Source organism: Fukomys damarensis, unplaced genomic scaffold, assembly GCF_012274545.1.
Source record: "Fukomys damarensis isolate Sample0158 unplaced genomic scaffold, DMR_v1.0_HiC HiC_scaffold_4, whole genome shotgun sequence".
Taxonomy (NCBI): Eukaryota; Metazoa; Chordata; class Mammalia; order Rodentia; family Bathyergidae; genus Fukomys; species Fukomys damarensis.
In genome coordinates, this window is record NW_022900916.1 from 34256295 (window position 1) to 34274109 (window position 17815).

The 17815-nt window shown below is 35.2% G+C and overlaps 1 protein-coding gene across 2 annotated transcripts in view; it reads right to left on the reverse strand.

Moving 5' to 3' along the window:
• The window catches only part of Exoc4 (exocyst complex component 4), a 741153-nt gene that overhangs the window by 625741 nt on the left and 97597 nt on the right, over positions 1-17815 (reverse strand). The gene's annotated exons all lie outside the window — the stretch shown is intronic.

Genomic DNA, 17815 nt, shown 5'->3' on the forward strand with positions numbered 1-17815 from the left:
AAAAAAAAAAAAAAAAAAAAAAAAACTTTCTCCCATTTCAAAATGGGAGACATATTATAATATTTTATCATAATAGAAATTTTTAAATTTATCCATAAGTCTATTTCCCACATATAACACAAGTTAAGGTTTTAGGTACATATTCTAAATATTTTGTTATATATTATTCTTAATATAATATATATTTTAGTACAAGGATGCTAAAGGAATTGTTTAGGTAACTCAGTTTGAGTCTCAAATGAGCTAATTAGTATCCATTTACCCTGCGTTTCTAATCTACTTCTTAACATGTCCAGTTATTCTGAGAGGCCTGTGACTGACCACAGTGGGAGGGGGTATGGAAAATGGACATGTCAGTACCAATCCTGCCCTTTTCTAAGAAAAACAAAAGCAGGTACAAGAAATGAATTAAAGCATCATCTTTATATAAACCAGTCAACAAATTTAATTGGTAGAAAGAGATTACTTCTAATCTCAATTCCATTACCACAAACCTTTGTGAACTGTCAAATTATTCAGGCTTTCACATTTGGTTAGATAAATCTAGGATTAATAATAATGCCCCTGCCTGAGATGAGGCCATTGGTGATATTCACTCAGGTGAGACTCCAGATTGCAGAATGCTTTGCAAAGCATGAATGCTGTAAAATTGCAAAAACTTGTGTTCTAAAACTTTAACATGCCTAAGAATCACCTAAGTATAGTCTTGTGGGCCTTACAACCAGAGATTCCAATTTAATCATGCCTCCCCATCATGGGGACAATTTGTATTTCAATCTCTTAAGTAAGATTGGTGCTATGAATTCTTAGTTTCCATTGTGAGTAGGACTGAAACTTTTATAAATATTCACTTTTATTTAAAAGTATTTTCTCTCCATATTTTATTCCTCACAATCCCTGTCATTTAATACATACCCACATCTAAATCAGGCTACATAGTTAACCCTTCTCTTACAAACTCATATTGTAATCTGATTAGAGACCATAGAAAGGGGATAGGCCAGGAGCTTCTAGAAAAGAAGAATCTGGATAATATGAAATACAACCTGATCCAGAGGCCCACCATACCATCTGTAAGTGTGCGCAGATCCCGGGGAGCAGCTTTGTGGACCAGAGTGGCACAGGCTGATCCCAAACAGGGCCCCGCCCCAACTCCAGAGCTTGGGACATACAGGCCCACCTAGAAAAGAGCTGCACAGGCACACAACCTTCATCCAGAGGCATGCCATACCATTGATAAATGCAAGCAGATCCCAGGGAACAGCTGTGTGGACCAGAGTGGAGAAGCTGCTGGCTGATCCCAGACAGGGGCCCACCCTGACCCCAGAGGCTGGAGCACACAGGCCCACCTAGAAAAGAACTGCACAGGTGCACAAGCTTCACCCAGAAGTCCACCATACCATCTGTAAGTACAAACAGATAACAAGCAGCAGCTGTGTGGACCAGAGTGGCACTGCTACAGGGGGATCCAAGCCAGGGCCCCACACTGACCTGAGAGGCACACATGTCCAAGCCACAGGCCCACCTAGAAAAGAGCTGCAGAGGTGCACAAGCTTCATCCAGAGGCCTGATATACCATACCAGCTGTAAGTGCTTGCAGATTCCCAATCAAAGGTTCTCCAAGACAACAGCTACATAGGGGTCCCAGCAAGAAGCACATATACATACAATCCAAAGTCCAGAAAACAGGTCAGCTCAGGGATCTAAAAGGCCACCATTCCATACCCAGGAATTGGAGTACAGGTGAGCAACAGAGTAAAGGCTGCTCGGTGGCTTGCTAAGAATTAAAGACAAGTGGGTGAGCAAAAAGTTGCCTCAACAAAGGCACAGCAGGCTGCATCTGTTCAAACGAGAAGACTCAGAAAAAGGTCTTAAAATCAGACTTCCAGATCACCCAAGGGAAATGAGATGGAGCAATCTGATACCACCTGGACTTCCTGAACTGGCAATGAAAGATCTTGAAAAAATGAATTCAGAAATAATTTGTCAGATAACAGCAGAGATTGTGCTCATAGTACAAGACATGATTAATAAATCTAGAACAGACACAGATTTTAAAAAATAGAGTACCTGAGAAACATGATGGAATCCCAACATAGGAAACAAATGAAATCCATAAAACAGATGCAAACAGATTTCCAGGAGATTAAAAACTCCACTGAAAGTTTACATAACAGAACAAGCCAATGCAAAGACAGAATTGCAGATACAAACAATAAGATTGCAATTAGTGACCAGGAAAAACAATTTTCTTAAAAATAGTAAGAGACCACAAGAAATCAACCCAGCAACTGCCAGACGATTCAAATAAGAACATAAGACGGATCAGAGTCAATGAAGAAACAGGAGAGAGCACAGATAACATAAAAAAAAAAAAAAAAAAAAAAAAAAAAAACAAAAAAAAAAAAAAAAAAAAAAAAAAAAAAAAAAAAAAAAAAAAAGTTCAGAGAAGTAATGGCAGAAAACTTCCCAAATATGGGGGAGAAACTTGACATACAGATAAATGAGGCTTATAGGACTCCATCTAGCCATGATTAAAAAAAAAAAAAAAATCTACACATAGACATATAACAGTTAAGATTTCAGAAACCTAAAAACAAAATTTTACAAACAAAAGAAACAAATCACATTCAAAAGAAAGCCCAGCAGACTCACATCAGACTTCTCCACATAAACCCACAAGCCAAGAAAAGTGCGGAGTGACATATTTCAAGCCCTAAAGGAAAACAATCTCCAACCCAGAATGATGTATCCTGCAAAACTATCTTTCAAAATTGATAGTTTCATGACAAAGAGTACCTTAGGAAATTCATGAATACCAAACCAGCACTCCAAAAATTTTTAAGCAATACCCTACGAAAACGAGGATTACAACCCAGAAAGAACAGCAGAATGAATCCATCAGGCATGATAAGAAATTAAATACAAAAGAAGATAATCCAACAAAAAGAAAAAGCCATGACACATATCAGTTATAACCATCAATATTAATGGTCTCAACTCACCAACCCCCCAAAAAAAACCAGAGTGACAGAATGGATCAAGAAGCGAGATTCAACAATATGCTGCATACATGAAACACGTAATTCAAAAAGAAACTCATGCACTGAAAGTTAAAGGGTGGAAAACAATACTCCATGTGACAGGAACCCCCCCCACAAAAGGAGTAGCTAGCCTCTTTGCAGATCAAGTGGATTTCAAACCAACACTGATTAAGAGAGACAAAGAAAGACACTATGTCCTTGTAAAGGGAACAATCCAAGAGAAAGAGATGATAATCATTAATATATATGCACCAAACACTAGTGTGCAACTATTTAAAACAACTTCTAACAGATGTGAAAAATCATATACGCACTAATACAATAGTAGCACGGGACTTCAATAGCCCACTATCACAAATAGATCAACCAGGAAAAAATAATGAAATAGTAGAACTCAATCAAGCTCTTTAACAAATAAACTTAACAGATGTTTACAGTGTTCTACCCCACAAAATCAGAATACACATTCTTCTCTGCTGCACAAGGATCGTTCTTCAAGATAGACCACATACTTGCTCACAGAGCATGTTTCAGTAAAAACAAAGGAATTGAAGTTATCCCCTATATATTATCAGATCATAGTGCAATGAAACAGGAGATCAAGAGCAAAAGAAACCACAAGAATTTCGTAAACACATGGAAACTGAACAACACATTTCTGAATAACCAATGCATCACAGATGAAATTAAAGAAGAAATCAGACAGTTCCTACAATTACATGACAATGACAAAGCAAAATATCAGAGTCTATGGGATGCAATGAAAGCAGTCTTACGAGGGAAATTCAAAGCAGTGAATACTCATACTGGAAAACAGAGTGAGCTCAATTACAAAACCCGTTGCTGAATCTCAAGCTTCTACAAAAAGAAGAGCAGGACAAACCCAAAGTTCATACAAGGGAGGAAATTATAAAGATCGGGGTAGAAATCAATGCAATGGAGACTAAGACAACAATACAAAAAAAATCAATGAAGCCAAAAGTTGGTTCTTTGAAAGAATAAACGAAATTGACAAACCCTTAGCCAACCTTATCAAAAAAAGGAAAGGTCCAAATCCATGCAATTAGGAACGATAAGGGTAAAATTACAAAAGATCCAGCAGAAATCCAGAGAATCCTCAATACCTATTTCAAGAACCTATATGCCAATAAGACGGAAAATACAGAAGAAATGGACAGATTCCAAGATACATATTACCAAAGTTGAAAGAAGATGACCTAAAAATTCTAAACAACTAGTATCAAGCAATGAAACTGAAAACATAATTAAAAACTTACCAACTAAGAAAAGCCCGGGTCCTGATGGCTTCACTGCTGAATGCTACAAGACATTTAGAGAAGAACTACTACCACTACTTTTTAAACTCTTCAATGAAATTGAAAGGGAAGCAATACTACCAAATTAATTCCTGGAAGCAAGCATCACCTTGATCCCCAAAGCAGAGAAAGTCTCAATTGGAAAAATGAACTATAGGCCAATCTCTCTAATAAATATAGATTCAAAAATCCTTAATAGGGCTGGGGATTTAGCTCAGTGGTTCTGCCACCTGCCTCACAAGCACAATGATCTGAGTTCGATCCCCAGTACCAAAAACAAAAACAAACAAACAAAAATCCTTAATAAGGTACTGGCAAATAGAATTCAGAAGATCATCAAGAAGATCATACATCCTGACCAAGTGGGATATATCCCAGGGATGCAGGGATGGTTCAACATAGGCAAATCAATAAATGTAATACACTATATTAATACAGCCAAGGGCAAAAACCATATGATCATCTCAATAGATGCAGAAAAAGCATTTGACAAAATAATCCAACATGCATTTATGATAAATCCCTCCAAAAAATTGGAATAGATGGTCTTTACCTCAATCTGTTAAAAGCCATCTATGAAAAACCAACAGCCAGTATACTAAATGGTCAAAAACTGAAATCCTTCACACTAAAATCAGGAACAAGACAAGGATGTCCATTATCACCTCTCCTGTTCAATATAGTTTTGGAAGCATTAGCCACAGCAATTAGACAAGAGAAAGAAAAGGAATAAAGATATGAAATGAAAAGTCAAACTTATCTGCAGATGACATGATACTCTACATAGAAAACCCCAAGAACTCCACCAAAAGTCTTCTAGACTTAATAACCAAATTCAGCAAAGTAGCTTAATACAAGGTCAACACACAAAAATCAATAGCTTTCCTATACAGGAGAAACAGACTCAATGAGAGAGAAATGGGGCGAACGATTCCTTTCACAATAGTATCCAAAAAATTGAAATACCTAGCAAACAACCTAATGAAACAAAGACCCCCTACTCTAAAAACTATGAAAAAAGATTGAAGAAGATATCAGAAAATGGAAAGACATCCCTTGCTCCTAGGCAGGAAGAATCAACATAGTGAAAATGGCCATACTTCCAAAACTGCTAGAAAGATTCAACGCAATCCTAATTGAAATCCCAGCAACATACTTTACAGACCTTGAGAAAACAATCCAAAATTTCATTTGGAATCAGAAGAGACCCAGAATAGCAAAAGCAATTCTAGGCAATAAAGACAAGGTAGGGGTATTACAATTGCCAATGTGAAACTATACCACAAAGCTACTGTGATTAAAAACACTGTTGTACTGGCAAAGAAACAGACCTGAGAACCAGTGGAACAGATTAGAGGATGCTGAAACAAGTCCACACACACTCAGCCACTTCATCTTCAAAAAAGGTGCCAAACACCCTCACTGGAGGAAAGATAGCCTCTTTAATAAATGGTACTCAAAAAACTGGGTTTCAACCTGCCAAAGATTAAAACTAGACCTATATCTCTCACCAGACACTAAACTAAAACCAAAATGGATTAAAGATCTAAATATTAAAACATAAACACTAAACCAGCTGGAAGAGCGGTTATGAGGAACACTTGAAGACTTTGGCATAGAAAAGATTTTATGAACAAAACCTCAGTTGCCCATGAACTAGCACAAACAGTCAACACGTGGGATCTCATCTTATTAAAAAGCTTCTGCACAGCAAGAGAAACAACCAACAGTGTGAAGAGACAACCAACAATGTGGGAAAAACTTTTCACTACATCTTCCTCAAAGATCTAGTATCTTGAATATATAAAGAACTTTAAAATATCAGACCTCCCAAATGTAAAGACCCAATCCAAAAATGGGTATCTGAAATAGACATTTCTCAGACAGAGAAGTAGAAATAGCAAATAAACATATGAAAAAATGTTTAACATCACTGGTCATTTGAGAATTGCAAATGAAAACAACACTGAGATTCTACCTCACCCCAGAAAGAATGGCTGCTATCATGAAATCAACCAATGACAAATACTGGCAGGGCTGTGGGGAAAGAGGAACCCTGTTCCACTGCTGGTGGGAGTAGCAGACTAGTGCATCCACTGTGGAAATCAGTATGGAGAGACGTCAAAGATCTAGGATTAGAGGTCCCATTTGACCCTGCTATCCCGCTGCCGGGTATCTTTCCCAGAGAATTAAAAGAATCATACCACAGTGATATATGTGCACCCATGTTCATAGCAGCACAATTTGTGATAGCTAAAACTTGAAAGCAGCCCAACTGCCCATCATAACAGACCAGATGAAGAAATTGTGTGTTTGTTTCATAAAATGGAGTACTAATTCAACCATAAAGAATGAGAAACTAGAGACATTTATAGCTATATGGATGCACACTGAGACAATACTCTTTAATTGAAATAAATAGGACACATATGTGTAAATACTGAATAGTTTCCCTAGTGTGAGGAACTCAAAGTATAAGTGAGGACTAAAAGGTGTAATAGATAATATTAAACAGGAAGAAAAGGGACAAAGGGGAAGTGGGAGGGGTAGGGGAAAGGAAAGAAGGGAATGGAATTAATTTAAGAAAAAGAAAAAATGGAAACAAAGTCTTTGTGGATAGGAAGGAGTAGAGGGGTTGAAGGGAGGGCAGGGGAATGGGGAAAAAATAAGAACCAAGATGAATTATGTAAAGGTGCGAATTTCCAGTGATGAATGCCATTCTACTGTATACCTTAAATGTTTCAATAAAATTAATAAAAGAAAAAGAAATACAACCTGAAATACACACAGGGATTTTGTAGTAGTAGTAGCAATTGTTGTTGTTGTATGTTTTTGTTTTTGTGGATTTTTAAATTTTTTGTTGGGGGGGGGTCTGACATTTCTGGTGATTAAACCCCAGGCCTTCACACTGAGCTACATCCCAAGCCCTTTCTTTAAAAACTATTATTTTTTTTATTTTGAGTCATAGTCTCACTAAATTGCTAAACTGCCCAGGTTGGGCTCAAACTTTCTTTTTTTTTTTTTTTGGTACCGGGGATTGAACTCAGGTCCTTGTGCTTGCTAGGCAGGCCATCGAACCACTGAGATAAATCCCCGGCCTATGGGCTCAAACTTTCAATCCTCCTGTCTCAGCTTCCCAAAGTGCTGATACCCAGCTTACACACAGTATTTTAATTACCTCTGGTATCAGCCCTACATAAAACTAAGGGAACAATTTCACTTGACAAAATTCAAGTGTGTGTTCATTTTTGTAAAGAAAAGATTCAGTGTCAGTTTGCTTGGAATACCTTTTGTTTTTTTAACAATAACCCATGCAAAATGACAAGAACTATAAATAAATGGGCATGGTGGTGCATGCCTGTAATCCCAGCACTTTCAGAGACTGGGGCAGGAGGATTTCAAGTTTGAGCCCAGCCTGGGCAATTAATTAGTGAATTAGCAATATGCCATCTCACAATAAAAAATTTTTAAAATGTCTGGGGATATAGCTCCATGCAAAGGCTCTGGTTCAATTCCAAGTACCCCAAGAAGTGATCTTGATATGGCATAAAGGGTAACATTTAAAATTAAAACCCATGAAATAATTTTTATTTATTATTCACTTAACTGGTCCAATCTCTAACCTGAGTCTGCTGTAGTATGTAAAACAAGAGAAATCAAAAGCAGATTTTTAACTTGGTCAAATTCAAAAAAACTTTTAAGAAAGGTAAGATTGGATAAATTCTCTGGCCTGTTTAACCAAAAATCCTATTTTTAAAGACCATAAGCAAAAAATAATGCACAGCCAGAAAGCTAATGTTTACAAAACATTCCTTGAACATTATTGATATTACCAATTCACATAATTTGTTACAGAACTATTATCAATTAGTTTATTTAAATCTTTTTTTTTTTTTTTGGTACCAGGAATCAAAACCCTGGCCCAATTTAAAGCTTGCATAGACTTGAAACCTTGTTAATGAACTTTATATCTTAGCAATTAGAATAATAAGTCCAATATGTAAAAAAAAATCCTTTATTTTAAAAATGTTTCAGTAAAGCTGTGGAGGATAAAACCTAGTTAAAGAGTAGTGGAATTTTTTCTGTATGTTCCTGGTTTCATCCTATTCATTCTTCAATATTTAATAGTTGGGTGTCTTTAAAGCATGTTCTCACTGATACATGTAATCAAAAGTAGAGATTTAATCAAATGGAATCATAATCACTGATGTTAAGTTTACTTGCTTTGACTTAAATTAACTACTCATCTAGATTACATCCAGGCCCTTCTTGATTCTGGGCACGTTACAGGTGTTATATTCATTGCTTGGAAATGGCTACAGGAAGCCATGAGGACAGATGCCTGACCTTGATTCACAGCTGCTCTTATATGATTTTTCTGCAAAATAAAATGACCAATTTCTACTTGATCCTGCATTTCAGATACTTAGAAGGGTAACTAATACAGGATAAAAAAGAGATGAAATAAAACACTATTTTGTAAAAGAAATAAATGCTTGACTCTAGCCACAGGTCTAAAAATATCAGGAGAAATATTTCACTTCTCTTTTTATAAAAATTATATGTGTACTATAAAACTAACTGTGGGGACCTGGGCCTTTAGATTTCCTCGAAGGTAAAAACATTTTATTAAGAATTCTCTATTACATCAACATGCCCTCCTGCTAAGTTCTAAATTCAACATTTAAAAAAATATTTTTAAAATATCTTTTTTCAAATTTTGCAGCAATAATTCAATTCATTTCTGAAAACTTCAGCCTTCATAGGCTGAAAAATCAGGAATAAAATATTTTGGGAAATGAAGCAAACATTAACCTTGAAAAGATCATGACTATAAAGTAAATGATTCAGTGAGCACTTAATGCTAATCCTGACCATCCATTACATAACAGATATACAGAGAGAAGAAGTGAAAACAGTATAAAAGTATGGGCTCTGATTAAAAGTAGTGTGGCCTCTCCTTCAGATACCATATGTATCAAAGATATACAGTTGTCCACTTTATCTGTGGTTTTGCTTTTCTGTTAACCACTGTCAACTGCAGCCCTAAAATAGTGGGAAATTCTAGAAATAAACAATTTAAATCAGGTATCATTTTTCAGACTATGATGAAATCACCTCTTGGTCCTGTATATCTACTCTGTATACTATCTGTCCAATAGTCACTCAGCAGTGTTTCATTTATCAGCTCAACTGTTGTGGTGTATTTCTGCTCAAGAAACCTTTATATGGCAGCCTAATGCTGTCACAATATCTACATCACTCACCTCACTAATCCTATCGTGTATACATCTTATCACCTCACCTTTTCACAAGGGTGAGCACAATATTTTTGAATGACCATGTTCTGTTCTATTTTCATGCTAATTATTATTGTTAATCTCTTACTGTGCCTGCTTTACTATTATATATATATATATATATATATACATATATATATATACATATACATACATACATACATACATACATACATGTATTTGGTACTACTCGTGGTCTCAGGTACTCACTGGGCATCTTGGTACACACTATGGATAAAGAAGTACTACTGTATTATAAATACAAAGGGTCCCCAATTACAACAGTTCAACTTCTAATGATTTTTATTACAAGGGGACAAAAGCAAAATGCACCCAGTAGAAGCTGTACTTTAAATTCTGAATCTTGGTCTTTTCTTGGGTAGCTAAGGTAGACAGAACAATACTTTCTTGTGATACTGAGCTAAAAGCAGCAAGCCACAGCTCCTCATTGGCCACACACACAAGAGTAACAATTAATACTGTTGCTAAACTATGCTATTAAATAGGTTAAGTATACTAAATACACTTTGATGTGATATTTTTAATCTACCACGGATACTGAGCTATGACACAAGTCAAGGAGTATATGTATTAAGAATAAGCACTAATAAGTACTATAAGTTTGGAAGATTTATTTTATTATGTAAGAATGTGGAAGACCTAGAATGACACCAAATCCAGAAGCTATAAAAGAAAACATTTATAAATATACCTCCATTAAAACAAAAATGTCTACATAGCCAAAAACATCACAATGAAAAAGCAAAATGAACTACAGAGAAGTTGCAAAATAAATCTCAAAGCATCAATTTCTTAAATATGTAAAGAGTTTCTGCAAATCAGTAAAGGATTTATTTAAAAGGAAATTAGAGTATTTACTGAAAGGAAATAAACATTATTTGAAGACTGGATTACTGAAAACATCAAACATCAAAAAGTTACGTTGACAGGATAATAAACCACCCTGTACCCATCCCCAGCTTCAGTGTCATTTTCATGCCTTTTAGAAAATCTGTATCTTTACCCATACTCAATTCAGCTTACTTTGAAGCAATATATCCATATACTATAACCCAGAATCACAAAAAGCAAATTATTTTTATACAAATGAAAAGTTGAACTTCACTCATAGTAAGAAAAATGCAAATTCAAACCATGCTAGAAACACCAGTTTTCACCTTTCAGAAAGGAATACATATAAAAATCAAACATTATCCATGACATAAAAAACTGCTATCATCTCTAAAAAAAACATATTTGCAACACTCATCAAAATTTAATCAACCACAGAGGTCAGCCAAAATTGCAAATGGTGTATGAAAAACCGGGCCTCCTTTCTTCTCCTATCTTAGATGCCAATCTTACTGCATAGCTAGAAGACAAATGATAGGTGCCAGCAAATGAATGTAGCTAGACAACAATATAAAACAATAATAACAGTCGCCTTACTTTATCATAAAAAATGGTAATACAAGCTACTTCCTAATGCCTACTTACCCAGACTAGCTAAGGTACCCGGGTCATATACTTTCGTGGCACACTTTGCTTGTTCTTTATAGCTATTACCTTAGGGTTCATAGACTAAAGCCTTTCTTCTCCTTTTAATCTACTCCATGAGGATTGGGAACATGTCTATTATGTCTAAAACTTTTGTCTAATGTCTGTCTGGTCCATGGCAGATAGAATATGTGGTATTCATTTTTTTCACTGAATAAATATTTATCATGGGTCAGATGGACACTGTGCTAGATTATGGAGGTATTGTGTTGAACAAAGCAAACTGTTTTCTCTTCCATTCTACAGGAAGTCAGAAAACTAACCAAGCACACACAGATAGATATGTACTATCATAATAAGAAACTTATGAAAATCTAGTTGGTCTAAAAACAAATATTACATTCTTCCACACTAAAATTTAACATGGACACTCATACTCTCATGGGCATTTTCAATTTTAAAGATTTCTTCTAATTAAAATAATTTCAGTAAATATTTAAATTAAAATGTTTAATATAATTTGATATGTTATTAAATGGTGGGGGACATACAACACAGATAGCCTTACAACCCAAACACAACTACTTTAAGCTTTAAAGGGTATTTCCTGTTTTCTATGACTTTTTACTACATTACAGTAAGCAAAAGGCATGCAATTCTCTCTTTTTCGTCGCTTATATATATTTAATCTTTCTTCTTCATAATAGAGGTCAATGAACATTGCAAAATGGTCTCCTTCCAAAATAAAGAAAGGTCTTCCTGACAGCCATGTAGCCAACTTATTTAATTCTTTCTGCCCTCTTTAAGATTAACAGTTTCAGCAAAGTAGAGCTGGCCTGCAGCATCTTCTGCAATGAATTTCTGCCTACACACATAAACAGGCCAATTTTCAAATAGATGGAGTAGTTGCCTTATACGTGCCAATTACTCTCTTTCCCCACATTCTCCTTTCTTCCTTATTCTTCACAGGATTTCATACCTTTGAGGAGAATATTTTCCTTCTGTTTCTTCCTCGTGCTTTTATTAGTTAAATACTCAACTCTTACCAGCTTCTTTGACACAAAATGACACAAAAATACTCATGAGCTAGATTTTGGGAAAGAATCAACAATTAAGCAGTAGGAGTTGAAGAAATTGGCTTTGAACTGCAGAGGCTGCAGGCCACATTTACCATCTAAAATGAAGATTCTGCCTGCCCTTCTGGAAAAATAAGGGGTAGCAGGTGGTTTCGGTAGAGTAGCAAGGCACCTATTACCCTAATGTTTATCAAGCAGACAATACTAGTTGAATATTTTGCTTTAATAGTGTGTGGAGGTATATAAACACAAAAATATTGTGAATGAAGAGAAAAGATAAAATATTCTCTGATAAATAGACCATAGTTTGATAGATAAAAATAAAATGAGTGGGTTATCAAAGTGACTTTTTTAAAACTGAAGAAATACTCTGTCTCTGAAGGAATTAAAGCAAGGCAGAATTCACTAGACTGGTTTCTTCTACATTTCCAGCAAAATAGCACACAACATTAATTCTCTTTGCATAAAGACAAATGAAAACAGGCCAGTAATGCATCATAAGCAGAATACACTTAACTTGATGATGATGAACAATGAAATTTTTAGGGAAAGTTACAGTGGTATCTTGCCTCAAAGGAGCATTTACATGCTAATGTTTTACAACAGGCTACTACTTTTGGGTTGAGAAAGAATGAGCACATAGGGAGGGAGGATTCAAGGAGTTGATTTTTTTTTCCTATGCTCCAACTTTCTTTTCCTTAAGGAAAACAAATTTTATGTCCATAACCATAAAACTTCTTGAATAGCAATAATTTGAGATTATTATGCCAAGTATTGTGATTTTTACCTGTCTCTGAAACAAATGTCAATAACATCTTGGTAAATCTGATGCACACAAACCTTTGACAATATCCTTTCTAAAATTTAAATCCTCTGGAAGTAACAAAGCTAACCACTTTTGAAAGATTAATTCAAAAGAATTAATTCTTGAGGAGTTTTAAGTCATTTAACATAACACAACAATCAGAAACTTGCTCAAAATTATCAGTCTTTGATCTTCTGAAGAATTGGCTCACCTTAAATGTTTCCTTTCTCTGTAATAGTTTATGTCATAAAAAAAGGTTTTTAGCCAAAAATTTATAGATCATTATGTTTAAAAAAACAGCATTCCATTATACATAAGCTAAAGCAGCTTGTTCACTTGTTAGTGTTCAATATATCCTGCTACAAAAGATTTTTAAAATACTGATAAAAAAATGAAACATGAAGTGAAGGGGAAAAATCTTTTGCTGACTCATTCCTCATTGAAAAACATTTAGCATTTCCTGGGGCAGTGAGCTGAATTTCCACTTCTACTGCTGTAGTTTCCACTCACAAATTCTGGAAAGGTCTGAGGCAACAGAGGAAGAAGAGGTCAAATTCCTATGAAAGACAAAATGTTTTTAAAGGTACTGTAATAACATCTGTAGAAGACGTATTATCTATGCCCTTTTGCTTTATTTCTGGTATATATTATAGTAATGTTATTTCTCTATGAACATTCAGTATATTATTCATCTAGGGACTTACAGCAACAGGGCAAATAGCAAAACAGAATTTCAGACTATTCATTAGTAAGAAGTCAAAAGGTCTTTACAAAAATCAAGGCACTAGGCAAAGAAAGAAGAAAAGCAAAGTTCAATTTACAATCATTCCTTGGCTTCTCTGGATCATGATGTGAGTGATTTAAAAAACAAAACAAAACATGGAGATCAAAGGGGAAACTATACATATACATATGTATGCATGCTTTGTATTTGCTGGGACTACTCTACTAAACAACTTTAACACACATCCACATCTAAAGCAAGCCCTATAAGATAGCTATTATATTCTACATATCACAAAGGTGGAATACAAAATCAGTTCTCTCCAAAACTCATGCTCCTCAACCATTTACTACGAAACTTTCTTTTATAAAAGTAGAGTAAACAGTTTTTTCACCAACCATAGCATGTCCAAATGCAGTTCACAGAGAAATATAAGATTTTTAAACTACAATTAAAATGAACATTTTTAGATATACAAAAGAATATAGAAAATGTAAAGAGACTACATTAATTCTCAAAATATTAAGTCTAGGGAAGTCTATATTAAATGAACTAATACTATTTCTCCTTAAATTTAAATTTTTATAAAAATTTAATAGCTCTAAGTACAAATAGTAAAATCTCCTTCACATCATATTAACAAGATTCTAACCTTTTTATACCTATCACCTCCCAGGAGCTCATATGCTTTGAACAAATGAGAAGACAAGCTCCATTTTGCCTAGTTTCATATGGAAACATGATCTCCATGATCTTTTTCCTTCATGTCAAATTCCTGCCTTTATATGTGTTTTGTATATGTGAGAGTTGGGAAAGAGAAGTAGAAAATCAGGGATTGAGGCAGAAAAATGGGGACAGAGGCTCTTTCATAGTGAATCTTTTATTTTCCAGGAAATGTACAAGTTCAAACACTGTCAAATGATGCTGGTCTATTATGCTCTCAAATCTTATTTGGAGGACATGATCTCCGAGTATATGAAAGTCACAGCGTTTGAATCTAAATATAAATCCAACATTGTCCTTATGAAACAAAACTTATGACACCCAAGTTTTATCTGTTGTTTTAAGTAAATACAGGAATTCTTGAGATTACCCACTAGCAATATCATATGCTAAGAAAAAGGCATGAGACAAAGGAAAGACAGAGACTTTAGAATCAAATGGATTTGAACTCAACTCTAACACTAACCTTTTTTGTAAGCCTTGATCCTACAGGGCACAACACTAGATAACAACAAGCCATGCCACACTTTTCTACTGCAATTTTTCACTATAGCACAATAGTTGCTAGCTGTGTGTCTGAGTACCTCTGCCTGAAGGGTACAGGAAACAATCTTTGTATTTACTCACTTGGTATGACAAAAGGCAAATTGAGTACACCTGTGCAAAAATGTCACACCAGAATTTAAACCCATATCATGCTCCACCTAACAGGTTTTGCATGTTTACCCAAGCATCACAGAGGGTATAATAACCCAAAACTAATCTAAGATTTGGTTTTTAAAAATTTTTCTTTTTCCAATTCACTATAATGGCACATGAAAAACCGTATTTGTAAATTTTGGAGGAGGTCAAAGTGAATCATCAGATTACTCATGAATGGATAATGAAGATGATCCATTATGTTAAAATACACATTTTCATACAGAAGAGTGGTGTGGGTGTATGGTGACAATTATAATGATGACTCTGACATTGGCCATGTGAGCCAGAATTCCTGTTAACAATGAAATGGAGCAATAAGCAACCGATAAAGACAGGGAGAATGCAGACTTCCTTGATTTAGATGACAGAGAAAACAGCAAGGTGAGTATATATTTGACTAAGTAAAATGAAGCAAAATAGTCACACAACCAAATGGAATGATCCAATTTTAGAACTAGGTTGAAAAGTATAGTGAGGGTGTTGAGGGTGGAGCAATGTGTTGGACAGAATGCAGCACTGACATTCAGTGTTGCAAATTGTAACAGACAGAACCCTACGAGATGCTGTAAAATACACAAAGGCTGAAATACAATTAAAACATTGTGTATGCACCAACAGCCATATTCAAAAATGTATTATCACACCTTACTAGCTGAACTGAAAGCATATACAGGTCTGCTGTACTTAGCAGGGATTTCTCATGGCAATCACAGGAATGTAAAAGACTTGTGGAAAAGCAATCAGTCAAAATATGGCATAAAAATTTATGCCCTTGTAAATGAGAAGACTTATTATGCTTTCAATTCTGAAATTTATGCTGAAACTCTGCTATCAGGTCCTTATTCATATAAACCAAACGATGCTGTGAATAGATTTGTTCCCATCGCCCAAACTAATCAGAATGTGACATTCAATAATTGGTTTACCAGTTTCCAATCGATGTTACATTTGCTAACAGAGCACAAGTTGAGCAGCACAGAAACTGTACACAGGAACAAAGCAAAAATTCCAAATAAAATGTTGCAAATTCAAACAGAAAACAGGATAATGTTTGGATTTCACAATGCTTTACATTGGCCTCATATATGGCAAAGGAAAACAAACTGGTACTGCTGATCTCAATATTGCACCACAATGGAAATACTGATAGGGAAACCTCAACAAAACAGAAACCTAACACAGAAACTTTCTACAACAACCACAGGCAGCGTAGATATTGTTGATGAGGTATGCAACAACTACAACATCACTCAGAACACAAAGCGGTATGCAACAACTACAACATCACTCAGAACACAAAGCCTTGACCAATGGTTGTGTTTTATTTGATCTTAAACGTGTGGCATAAATAGCCTGGTAATTTACAAAGAAAATAACAAGTGCAGGGCCAGAGATTTAGCTCAGAGGTTCTGCCGCCTGCTGTGCAAGCACAAGGTCCCAAGTTCGATCCCCAGTACCAAAAGAAAAATGAAAATAAGTGCAAAATAGCATGGAGAAATTTTCTTAAGAGGATTGGGATTGGAACTCATAAGAGAACATTTACAGCACAGGAAAAACAAAATGTTTCTGCCCAGGGAACTACACACACACACACACACACACACACACACACAGTAGAGCACACTGGTAAACTGACAAGTGAACAGGCAGGTGCAATATCCCAAAGACCAATTACAACAAGAGGAAAACCAAAAAGATGTGAACTGTGCCTTATAAGAAAGGATAGGGAAAAAAAAGTACTATCATTGTAAGCAATATTTATGTACGGAACATGCAATTTTCATGTGTGAAGACTACCTTGGGTATGACAATGGAAGCAAAGATTATTTGTGTTGTACAGTTCTATTGGTATTTTCATTGTAGTTCACATAGGTTTTTATTTCTGATGTTATCCCTTAGGTTTTGTTTGTTTATTTGTTTTGTTTTGTTTCTTCAGACAGGGTCTCACTATGTAGTTGAGACTGACCTGGAATTCACTACGTAGCCCAGGCTGGTCTCGAACTCACAGCGATCCTCCTGCCTCAGCCTCCCAAGTTCTGGGATTACAGGCATGCGCCACCATGTCCAGCTCATCTCTTAGGTTTTGTAAGCAAGTACCCAGCTGATGTGAAAATGTTGATGTTTATTCTAAATGCACAATACAAAATAATAATTTAATACTGTATTTGATATTTTATGTTCCTGTTAATTACACATTTTATAATATAATAAGAACCTCCTGACAAAACAGCAAAAAGAAAGATGTCAAGTAGGTTCTACAAAATGTCTAGGAAAGCAAAACACACATGCTGTCAGGGTAAGCAATATGTATGTATGGAATGTGCTACTGTCATATATGAAGACAGCCTTAGGAGTGGTAACTGAAGAATTTTTGTTTTAGAGTGCTACTGGTATTTTCATTGCAGTTCATATAGGAATTTATTTCTGTTGTTCTTTTTTAGATTGTACATCATAAAACAGTTGATGATGAAATTTTTGATGCTTTTTTTATAAATACTCCATAAAGATTAAAAGTTCAACTTTACTTTGTGATTTTTTTCCTGTTAAGGACTGTTTAATATAATAAAACTCATAAAATTAAAATTAATAATTCATCAACAAACATTTTACAGAATAAACGGGGGTGTG